We start from the raw sequence: 12,907 nt of genomic DNA, 5'->3' as shown, positions 1-12,907 counted from the left end.
TGTAGGTGGCGATAGAATTTATTGTGTAATGACAGAGGAGTTGTGGTTAGTCAAGGTGTTGTCAGAGTAGTGTTGAAATGTTGGTCAAAGACTTTGAAATTCCTAAGTCTATATTTGTATTTAAATTATAAATCTCATTTCATTTTTGTGGAGTGTAAGTGGTAATGTCAATTTATGCAATATATATTCTAAATGTATCTAGTGTAAACTTTAATGTTTGTATTTGGACATTATTAGTTATTTGATAATAACATTATTTGTAATCTTTAGATTTTCTTTTGTTTAATGAATGTCCTTGACATTTAATACCATTTTTTCAACATTCCCTTTATTCGATTCGCATCTACACTCGACTCGATTCAAAACAATCTAAAAGAAAATATATCACTACTCTAACTCGTATCGATAGAAAAATCAACTTAAGAATTTATTTATGAGACCACTTGGCTCAATTTCAATTAAGAAAATAAACGTGGGTCGCGGTCGTTACATGTGTTTAACTTAGTATTGATTCTTTGATTTTTTTATAAGTCTCTAAACCTCACCACCAGTCCAGAGAGACTTATTATCTTTTAGTACGTCAGTAGATCGAATCAATTTAACTCCATCAACCTTCCAAAGGACACAAAAAATGGCATATTCTATATATAACATATATTTAAATAGACTAGAAAGAAATCCTATTTCTGAATTCGAAAATTATTTTTTTGATTCGATCGAAGAAATAGGATTTTCGGGATTGATTCATTCACTTAATGTCTCAAGCACAATCACATTTAACTTAGCAACAAGCACAAACGTGTTTAACTTAGAGGAGACTTTCATCACAAATAGTTCATAGTACAAATGGCTCATTTGATCTTTAGATTATCATATCTAGAAGATCACACTCATTTACAACTGTTGCTGACATATCTGATTCAGTAATCACTTAACTGAATCAGATCAGAAGGTTCTGGTTTAGTAGCAACTCAACTGAATCAGATCAATTAGGCACTAACTCAGTATCCAATTGACTGAGTTGGTTCGACACGAAGAGGGCACTAACTCAAGGTCAGATTGACAGTGTTATTCGACACTTGGAACGCTAAGTCACGGTCAACATCGTCATCCAGATGAAGGACTTAAGCGTCTACAACTTACTCAATTAAGGTGTACCAACAGGACCTTAGGAGTCCACTGTAAGTCTTGGTTCATTTCCTACTGACCTATCACTTCAATTATTACTGTACTTAGTTTTTCTGTAGGAAGTAAGTTTTTTATAAGTATTGGTTTAGTTGTTTCTTACCAAGTACTAGTTTATCTTTCACAGTTTATCATACTCTGAATTGTTATTGATTATTAGTTATAAACTGTGTTAGGTTGTACCGTACTTCTGTTTTACAGTTATTATACTTAGATTGTTCCTCAAGTAGTTTAACTGTATTTAGTTCTAGTAAGTACTGGTTGTTTATCCGCTGTTGTATAGTATCTAGTTTAAGAATAGGTTTATCTTTATTATATTAAGATTATTCTTAAGTAGATCATTTGTACATTTGATCAATTAGTTTGATAAAATCGAGATAAATACAAGTGGTTGTTAGATTAGGTTTGAGTTATAACTAGTTAAGTTGCTTCTCGGGCGACTTAGTCGAAAAGAGTTAGGGCTATCAAATTACAAAATCATTGATTAAAAAGCTTCTATTTTTATTGATTTGATGAGAAATACTTAAACGGGGTTTAACTCACAGGATTTGGGGTTGGAAATCCTAAATAAAACTAAGACTTGATTGATTTAATTTTTCTTAAGTACCAAGTAAGAAAGGCTTGTAAAACTAATAAAAATGGTGAAGAACTCTGAATGCTTTTCTCTGATTTTCATTCACAATTCATAAAGAATAAAGATAGAGTTAAAGACTTTATATACTAGTTTCAATAAAACCGTAGATGTCATTACTTTAATTACAATAAATGAAAATGAATTGGAAATTGTTTTGCTGCAACAAAAAAGCAAAAAGCACAAAACAGCTAGTGGTTTTGCAAAACTAGATTACAGAAAATGCCAAAAACTTCAAATACCGCTTATCCTTTTCTTACTCTTCACTTCTCTTCGATTTTCACTTGATTTTGGTAAAGTAAAGTTGGTAAAAGCAGCAATAGAAACTTTTTCTTCTTTAGAATCAAATTAAACCAGCAAAAAACTTCAAATGTTGACTCTGGGATTGAATTTCTTGATCGATTATGACAGATGATTGTGATCATTGCAGAAACCTTCAAAATACTCTTCTTATAATTCTATAATTCTACTTCTTCATTCTCTTAATCAAAATGACTATAGGACTTATTTGAACTTCAACTGATATAGACTAAAAATAATGTCCATTCTCATCATCTTAATGCTCTAATCTTGCAGAAACCAAAAAGAACAAGAAAAGTCCTCTGCATACATTTTCCCCAATTTTCTACGGCAAAACATGAACACACATTGATCGAGCACACATTTTATTCCTTACTAGATAATCGATAAAATTGACTTCACCGTCTGATTCGTAGCATTGAATCGACCCTAAATGGCCTTTTGAATCATCAAAATCCATCAACTACAGAGAAAGATAGACAAAACCCTAATTTATTTCATAAACGGACTAAGAACAATGACATTGTAGCACAAAACTCTAACTAGATTTGAGGCTTTTCAACCGAGAGAATTGTAGATGAATTACCGATTATATCGTCGTAGCTCACATCTTCCTGAGTCAACTGGATTATCTCCGGTGGTCCGCCATTCAGTTCTCCAGCCACAACAATCTCAATTGCATTTCCGGTGACGAGAGTTTCTATAATTGCAACGACACCCTTGAACTTCTGAGTGACTACAACAAGGTCCTTCTTCTTCTGTCGATGTGCAATTCCATCCTTCTCTGCAACTGTAATCTCTTCTTCGCCATCTTGGCCTGAACTGATTTTAGGCTTATCTCCGGCAGCCAGTTTCGGTCTGTTCTCGTTCTCGCAGTACTTCTTCCTTAACACCTCAAAGAACACTTTGGCTGCAACTTTTCAAAAAACTTTTTCTTGATGTTCAAATTTTTTCTTCCCAAGTTTTATTTTCATTGCATTCTTCTTCCTGCTAGCTGCATTGCCTTTCTTCTCCATTCTAGAGCATACCAAACTCTCCAGAATCTCTTGGCAGTCAAACCTCAAGAAACAAGCAATTTCAACACTTACTCCAATGAGTGTTGGTAATTATTGTTAGTAGTTTGGCTTTGGCACTGAGGATATTCACGTTGATCCGGACAAATGAGGCTCTTTTTAATTATTAATTATGACAAACCGGCACCTATCATATATGTAATTCAATCACTTGCGACATTATGGTTGAAATTTCACAACAGAACTTGACGAGTATCAGTGTGATCGAAGCAAGAGTACTCTCTGCAATGTTTTTTCTTGATAGAAGTTTTTATTTCAATACTAACAATAAAACGAGAATACAATAGGAGGTCGAAAATTCGACGATTACACATGGAGTATCGAGGGGGATCCTAAGCATTGTTGATGAGTATATAGTCTAAAAAGGTGTTCCGACGTATCTAAAGAGGAAGAATCAGTCAAACATTGGAGTCTGGGAAGACTCGAAACTGAGAATCTCTTCTCAGTAAATCGTTAATTTTCTAGTTGGTATATTAATGTAGAAGGATACTTTTCCATTAGTTTTTCCTATTGTGCCCTTCATGTCTATGCATATTTAACATATTATTTGGAAATAGTGCATTATACTAAACAAATTTAGATAATTTAGTAAATCAATACAATATACTTAACTAATGATTCCATATAATGTGTCAAAAAGATAATTTTTTCAGTGATTTAAGGAATCGACGGAGCATTTATCTGAGTGCCTTTCAGATATATATAATCAATCCGAATTCATTCAATCAATTTATAATAATTACTAGCTATCATCAACAACAATTTTTGCTCTTCTCCCTCTTGTTATTGCTTTAGTTTGGATTGTAATCTTCTTTGTTTTTCTCTCCTTGTTTCCATCTTTCCTGGGCTTTGGCCAGGCTTTCGATGTTCCATGTATCAAAAAAAGAAAAAAAACAACAACAATTTTTTCAATTTTTTTAATTTGAAGTTTTTTTTTAAGTATTGAATTCCTAATTATCTGTTTAATTGAGATTATATTTTCTTCTTTATTTCTTAGATATATAATCCTGAATTAAGATTGTTTTTCATGATCATAAGAATGTTTGTTGTTATATTTAAAGTGGTTTTGTTTATTATATAAAAACTACAAGTATTTTATGCTCTTGTACAAAAACTAAAAATCATGTGGGCAAGTTTGGAAGAATCATGAGGGAGGGATATGTAATTAAGGACTTCAAGATCCTTGAAAGTATGAGACAATATAGGTTGATTTAGGATTCGTTCAAGAATTCTTTCTATATATATCCAACAACATCACTAGGAAAACTTAATGAGAAGACAATTAGGATCCCACAACATGGATTTCGATTCATCATGATCCGTTCAGGAATTTTTTATACCCAACAATATCAATCATAAACATGGCATGCCATGGTTAATTTTATGCTCGATCGAGACATATTTAATCTATGTAAATAGCTTGTAGATTCAAACCATGGTGTATATGAAACACCCTCATTGTAGTTGCAGAAAGCCAAAATTCATAAACCAACAGAGAATATAATTAATTAATTTTAAGAGAAAAGATAGGGGGATTGGCCACAATGTTCTATTAAAATCTGTTGAAATTAATTTTTCCTAAATTTATTTTATCCAGGAATGGTCCAAAAACTCGGATACTACGCCGCAGGCGTGCATGCAACCACTATGCAATGCGCGACCGGCCATATCACCCATAACTACATAATAATTGGAGTTTGCCAGAACTAATTAATGATCAAGCAGTGTAAAATGTATGTATGTTTTTTTTCTTTGATTGGTTATATCTAATGGATGGAAAAAATTATTATACCATTTAAATTAGATAAATTAGTCCTAAAACTATATAAATACAAAATAAATATTGTTTTGGAGTGAAAAAATGTATAAATATTTTACACAACATAATTTTGAATAAAACGCTATCAATTTTTCAGAGTAATACAAATATGTAAAAAAAATTATGCGTTACAAATTTTTACACAAACATATCAACTTTATATAAAAAAATTATACGGCGACAGTCATGATTACAACAAAGATAGGTAGGTGGATCGCGATGGTCCTCAACTACAATGATTAGAAAAATAATGAAGAAAAACTAAATAAATTAATTCATTTTATGATAAAGTCTAAGAAAAAATATTTTTATAGTTAAAAGTGGGTTACCCTCCTATGCATGGGCGCATAAATAAAAAAGACTACGAGATATACTCCCACAATGAGAACTCCGATAATGCTTATGATTGCGAGAATACTATCCAATGGGGTACTCGTCGAAAAGTATCCCCACAAAAGTGCGCTGCTGAAATAAAGCGCGAGGGGAGGGAATCGGTCTCCCTGAATTCCCGATCAACGCACATTCCCCAAAATAAAGACCTGTAATGAATTAAATTTTTTTATCTTATACTATACTAGTACAATGTAAGCAAGGTTATATACCATATGCAACATGATTGTTTAAGGACTTCAAGATCCTTGAAAGCATGCAACAATATATATAAGTCGATCTAGGATTCGTTCAAGAATTCTTTCTATATATCCAACAACATCAATCCAAAAACTTAATGAGAAGACTACTAGGATCGCACGACATGTATCCCGATTCATCATGATTTGTTCAAGAATTTTTTATACCCAACAATATCAATCATAAACATGGCATGGCGCCATGAGTTCAATAAACATGGCATGGCATGGTTAATTTTATGATTGATCGAGACATATTTAATCTACGTGCAGGCTAAAAATAGCTTCTAGATTCAAACCATGATGTATATGAAACACCGTAGTTGCAAAAAGCCAAAATTCATTAACTAAGAGAATATATAATTAATTAATTTTAAGAGAAAAGAGTGGGGGATGGCCACAACGTTTTATTAAAATATGTTGAAATTGATTCGTCCTAAATTTATTTTATCCAGGAATGGTCCAAAAACTTGGTCCATGGGATATAGACCGTGATTTGTGAAATCTCTCGGAGGCTCTGCAATGCGCGACCGGCCATATCACCCATAACTCTAAATAATAATCGGAGTTTGCCAGAACTAATTAATGATCAAGCAGTGTAAAATGTATGTTAGTTTTTTTAGGTCTCCTCGATATCTCACCGTCGGCAGCCGTGAGATTAATCCCTCATTCCAACTGTTAGCGCACGAAGCGGTAGAATTTATGTTAGTTAATATATCTAATGGATGGAAAAAAAATCACACCATCTAAATTAGATAAATTAGTCCTAAAATTATATAAACCTAAAACAAATATATTGTTTTGGAGTAAAAAAAAAAATTGTATAAATATTTTACTCGATATAATTCTTGAATAAGAAGCTATCATTTTTTTGGAGCAATACAAATATGTAAAAAAAGTTTATACGTTACAAATTTTTATACAGACATTTAAACTTTATATAATAAAATATTTTGATTTATTCATTTCGCCTACGGCCTCCAAAATGATTAAGTCGGCATTGATATGATCCTCAGTTCTCTGTTGTGTATAAACTCATCATTCACTCTGTTATTAACCACACCCTTTAAGTCTTAACTCCTAACAAAATAAAATCTGAAAATCCTAATCCATAACTCGTTTTTCTTCTTTCCTTTCAATCATGTCGAATTTCATCGTAAATTCTACTCCATCATGTTGCTAAATTAGTTTTCTTAATTCCTACGAAAAAAATCTTAAAATCCTAATTTATTAAAGCATTGGATTTTTCATTCTTTCAATCATGTCGAAGTTTCATCTGTTGCTATGCCTTCTGATTCTCATCCCAACCCTCGTTGTCGGAGATTGCACGTGCAAATCAGAATCGGAGGACCAGAACAAATCCGAAGCAGTCAAGTACAAGATCGTGGCATTTATTTTCATGTTCATTGCAGGTTTTGTTGGAGTTGGTATTCCATTGCTAGGAAAATGGTTGTCGATGTTACAACCCGAGAAAAATCTCTTCTTCATAATAAAATCCTTTGCGGCTGGAGTTATTTTGTCGACGGCCTTCATTCACGTACTTCCTGATGCTTTTGAGAATTTCACATCTCCTTGTTTGAAACAAGATCCATGGGGGAAGTTTCCGTTTACCGGTTTGGCTGCGATGGTGGGTGCAATGGGGACTTGTCAAGTACAAGATCATGACATTTATTTCCATCCTCGCTGCACGTTTGATTGGAGTAATCCTCCACCGACTTCTTAGCCCCGACAACAATATTATGGCTGTGGTACGGAAGAAGACTGTGAAAATTATAGTCATGGACAGAAAAGAGGCAGCCGTCCCATGCTTGTTACATTCGTGCTGCCAAAACTACATGAAAGAGGAAACATAAATATTATTTTATCACTCTAAAGTCTAAAACAAAATGGGATTATAACTACTCTCTCTTCTTTCTTTTATACGCTAAGAAAATGTAACGTGATTTCGACATGTATTTGATGTATAGTATTAATTATTCACAATGTATAGAAGTAGAAAACATTAATTAATAGTAAAAGTCGAAAAAGAATCTCCTCCTAAAAAATTCTTCATTCACAATTAAACAGATTAAGTAAGAAATCCCATTAAAAAATTCTTCATTTTTCCATTACAGTCATAACTTACCAGGAGAACGTGCTGGGAAATACACACTGCAATAAGAAACAAGAAAAACCAGATTAATTTAAAAAATTTAAAATGCCCAGATCAAATAGAAACCAAATTAAATTATTCACTAATGTATATCATTAGTACGGACTCCCAGAAGTAGGAGCTGGAGATTTAATTTACAAGGATAAGGAAGATTAATTCATGGCCAATATTTTTGGAGAAGTCCTTGTTCGGAATGGTTTTGGTGAGCCATGTTATATGTGGTTCAACGTCAAAAAACTTTTGATAAAGGAGGCTGAAAAGTGTGTGCCAACTAATTGAATTTCCATTAATTTGGTGAGATTTTATAATACTGAAAAAATATCCTAGCTACTTTTCTAATGAATATTTTTCATCTAACCACGTCTTTAGAACTAATTCCAATTTGATATGAAAAAATCGTATGCCACTTTATCATCACATATGTCTTGCAAGTTTAACTACTTTTGTATATTAACAGATTGTATTTACATAAGTGGAAAAAATCCAAGCTACTATGAATACATATTTTCCTAACTTTTCTTGAAACAAATAGTTTTAACTTTTTTCCATTTTAAATATCTTACTATACAACATCGACAAATACAATTATATCATCGCTTAGATATAATCTATGTTTGAAGAATAATCAAATTGGATCGAAAACCACAATGGTCAATCATCTATATAACTAATATATATGAGGTAATTAAGCTTTAATGAAATTTTTACCCTTCCAAGTATGTATGTATATAGAGGTATGTAAAGCAATAGTGCTAAGGCCACTTGCGTCGCTTTGATTCCTTCTCTAGAAAGAAAAAAAAAATTGAGAGTGAAATTTCCATTTGGAGAGCTAGATTGCATGATATTGAAAAATATCCTAGGTAGTATGGATTTCTTTGAAGTTTTTTTCTGATGGCAAAATGGATTCTTTTGGATAGGTAGTATTTTCATATAACCATGTATATCTTTCAAGTTTAACTACTTTTTGTATGTTAACAGATTGTATTTACAAAAGTTGAAAAAATCGTAGCAACTGTGAATACATATTTTCCTAACTTTTCTTGAAACGAATCGATTTAACTAATTTCCAAGATAACATATTGTATTTATATAAGTGGAAAAACTCCAAGCTATTTTTTTTTTTTTTTTTTTGATAATGGGATAATACAGGGAAGCTCACAGCTCACCAACACCATAAAATCCAATATGAACCAGGAGTCAAAACATGAAAGCAGAAGGATTTCCACCACACGAAATTCGCAACATGGAACCTCAGAACTTATTGGAGCTTCGTTTATGAGCAGAGAATATTCTGGCATTGCAAAATTTCTTTGTTTGTTATAGAGCTTTTGAATATGAGGAATACGGTCTTAAAACCAGACCATTCTCAAGACCAAAGTTGAGAATATCCATTGCCTCACGAGTAAGATCAGGAAGAGGGGGACTTCTAGGGATTAGTTTTTGTTTGGGGCAAGAAAGAATGAAACTGTGAATTGAGCCTTCGAGTTCTAGCTAATTTTTTCACAACTTATTACAGAAAAGACTTCAAAAAGCTTGTAATTAACTTGGCTACATAAAGCATAAAATCTTTAAGCATGCTTAGAAACATGTCTGACTTGGATATACATTGGCTAGAAACGAAACAAATTCCTGATGAGGAAAGTTGAACCTAATATTAAATGTCCAACACAATCAAATAAACATATTAGCAATCCTTATCACATCAGATAAATCATCCTTCAGTATTCTCATTTTCGAGTTTGAAACGGCAGGAATATATAATATTAAATTTCCAATGGATTCTAAGTTTTGAGTCTTCCTGGAATCCAATGTTCGACTGATTCTCTCTCTTTAGATATGTCTGAACACCATTATGGACACTATACTCTGTATCAACAACGCCAACGGCCTTGCTCCTATCACAGTGAAAATCGACAAATTCTGTTAAGAAATGTCAACCGTAATGTCGCAAATGATTGAATTATATATACTACATCCATTCCCAAATGATGATGTTTTGGTTAAAATGACATGATGTAATTAATCATGAGTAATGAATGTATTTTTTAGCTTTACATGAAAAATTGGGAAAACATAAGATATATTCTTTTTGACAAAATTCATTACTCATGATTAATTGCATCATGTCATTTTAACCAAAACATCATCTATATTGTAAAATGGAGGGAGGGAGTAAGTTACCGAAGCACAATACCCAAGTTTATAATCCCAGCCCTAAGCATGAATCAGGTCATTCTGTCAGGAAATGAGATTATTAGGGGAAAAAATGTCAAAAAGACAAATTGGTTCTAGGATTCTAGAAATTGATCTGATATGTACGTACTGGATTATATACCAGGCGCATATATCGCCAGGGATCCCTGGAGAATACTGGAGTACTTCTACAAATCTTCAAATGAATACTTAAATAAATTATCGCATATAATCAAGATTATAGCTTCTTTAAACATTTGTGTTTACGAGCTTCTAGTGAATTCTTACCTGTACAAGGATTATTTGTGCTATTATCATAATTAACATTTCTGACCTATAAAATCGTTTGCTAGGAAAAAAAAAATTGTAAAGCTAAGACTCGTTTGATTTATAATTCTATGTTGAAGATCTTAGTCTAATCTAACAATAAAATTTAACTACGCATATATAGATAATGCTGTAATTCCTGCCTGTACCCAACTGGATTATTTTCTCGAGCTGTGATTAATCATCGATGCATCTGATCTGACTTCCCAGGATCGAGTACTGGCTGTGATATCTCTAGACCTGTCGGTTTTAACGGAACGATAAATATATGTTGGCCGGTAAACTTATTTACTGTTTAATTAATGAGCAAATCAAATTATGAAAGTATTTTTTATGTTTCGAAATTGTCAACTTGGAGATCCTCATTCCAGATAAATATATAACCATACCCAGCAACAATATGCGGACGCATGAATTGCTTGGAAACCACCTTTTGTATGGAATGCCAAAATATTTTACGATAATTTTTTTTGTTTCGTGTTCCCTTGCATGTTTGGTGCCGCAAGTTCTTTTCTAAAGTAGTTAGTCGCTTTGGGGACTATGTTTGCATGAGTGTTGAGACTGAAGACAAATCCAGATTGGATGTTGCTAAATTTCTCGTAAATGTCACTAGCAAAGCCAACATCAAGGATTGTGTTTCTGTTCAAGTTGTGTATGATGTTTTCGAGATTGGTATCGAAGAGGATTTGTATCAAGATTTCATTCTTGATATTAATAGGATCATTGCTAGCGAAGTTTCAGTGGATGCCTCGGTTTCAGGCCTGCAGCCTAAGGTTCCTGCCAGCTCAAGTTTAAATGAGGTTCCTATTCAGGCTGGCAATTCAAGCTTGGAAGAGAAAATTAATGAAGTTGTGGTTTCTCATGGAATTTCAGAAGAGTTACCTTCGCCCGATTTGAGAGTCCATCCTGAAAATGAAGATGTTCATCCTTCACTGTCCGAGCCTCCTCCTGATCTCGCAATTGTTCCATCTCTTGACCCTCCTAGTAATTCTTCATCTTTCATTCCCGTAAATCTTTCGAGAAACCCCAACTCTGAATCTTTCCATGTTTTAATCTCCCCCTCTTTCATCCTTGATCTTTCCAGCTTTCTAGCCTCTAAACTCCCTATTCTCATCGATTCCCAAATTATTTCTAGAAAAAGCCCATCTCTCATTTATCTTGCAAACACTCTTTCAAAAGTTGTCCCTCTCAATAGAAAACCTGCTCGTGTGAAGATTATTCCCACAAAAGGACCCTTGCCTTTGTCCCCTCTCCCTGTCGGCTCGAGATCATCTTTATGGACTCGGACTCGGATATTAAGAGGCGCAATGTTTCATCTCCGCCATTCTCCCCCCAAACCTCCAATTCCTAGCATTAAGGATGAAGCAAAGGCTATTATTGATTTGGCGCTAAAAACTCGTTTGATTTTGAAGAAGGATGTCCCATTTCGAAAACAATTGCCACAACTACAAAATTTCTCAAAGATGCCGAAAATTTCTGATTCCACGAAGTAGCTGTCTTTGAAGTTTCCTCAAGAATTTTGTCTTTCTTCTTTTGTTGTTTCTTCTGCCCGTTGTTCTTGTTGCTCTTTTGAACTCTCTATTATTAAAAAAAAAAAAAGAAAATGAATATATTTTTGTTTGACTTGATTGCAGGATATGATGATAAAGTGGCATAGGATTTTTGCTTGTGAATTAAATTTGGAATCAGTTGTGTAAAAGCTAGCTGGATATGTGAAAATATACTAATCCAAACGATTCAGAATCTATTTTTCCATCCTATTTTCTTGAAAGAACGTCAAGGAAATGTATTCGGTAGAAAGTAGCTAATAGGATTGAGTACTACATGACATACTTGTTCCTTAATGCTTCTTGTATTCAATCCTGACGTTATTACGAAATCCTGGCTGGCACGAGGAGCCTTATTAGTTATTTTAGCAGAATTCTGTAATTGCCGCAATAGTTAATTGCCTCCTACTTGAAAATGGAGCACAGAAAAACCTATCGGCTATTGTGAATCCATATAATATTTCCATTACAGAATAATATTTATGTACAATATTCATATTCGGGCTGTTATATGATCAAATATTTCACCAATGGTCCAACTGTTATCCAAAAATAAGAATTCTAGATTCTTAGACTTCCTTCGTGTACATCCTAAAAATAATATATTAGGATTAAAGAAGCATTTAAGTTGTCACCATCGTTATAGGCATATATGAAATAGAAATCCCATTCTCTGAGCTTGGAAGGGAAAGAGCCCAGAAGCTCACAACGATTCAGTTGGAGTATTGGACACCTGATCATCTCATACATCTCTAATAGTCACAAGGGTATTGTTGAAACTCGCTTGAACATGAATAACCACTTTGATATTCTACGCGCATTCTTACGTGAAGCAATACGTGCATTCCTACATGAACCAATTATTGGTATAAGTTTTGCCATATTTTACATCTCATAAATAGAAGTTACAAATATATGGATCAAAATAGAGTCTTTATTTGATCCTTTCAAATCAAAAGATTATTCTCGTTTTTATTTATATCCTGAGTTGGAACAAATTACTATAGTTCATCCCCGTCAACGGATCGGTCTACATTTTTCACAAATTTTA

This window comes from Rutidosis leptorrhynchoides, unplaced genomic scaffold (assembly GCF_046630445.1).
Source record: "Rutidosis leptorrhynchoides isolate AG116_Rl617_1_P2 unplaced genomic scaffold, CSIRO_AGI_Rlap_v1 contig565, whole genome shotgun sequence".
Classification (NCBI taxonomy): Eukaryota; Viridiplantae; Streptophyta; class Magnoliopsida; order Asterales; family Asteraceae; genus Rutidosis; species Rutidosis leptorrhynchoides.
The sequence above is the reverse complement of the archived record's forward strand: the minus strand, read 5'-3'. Positions refer to the sequence as shown.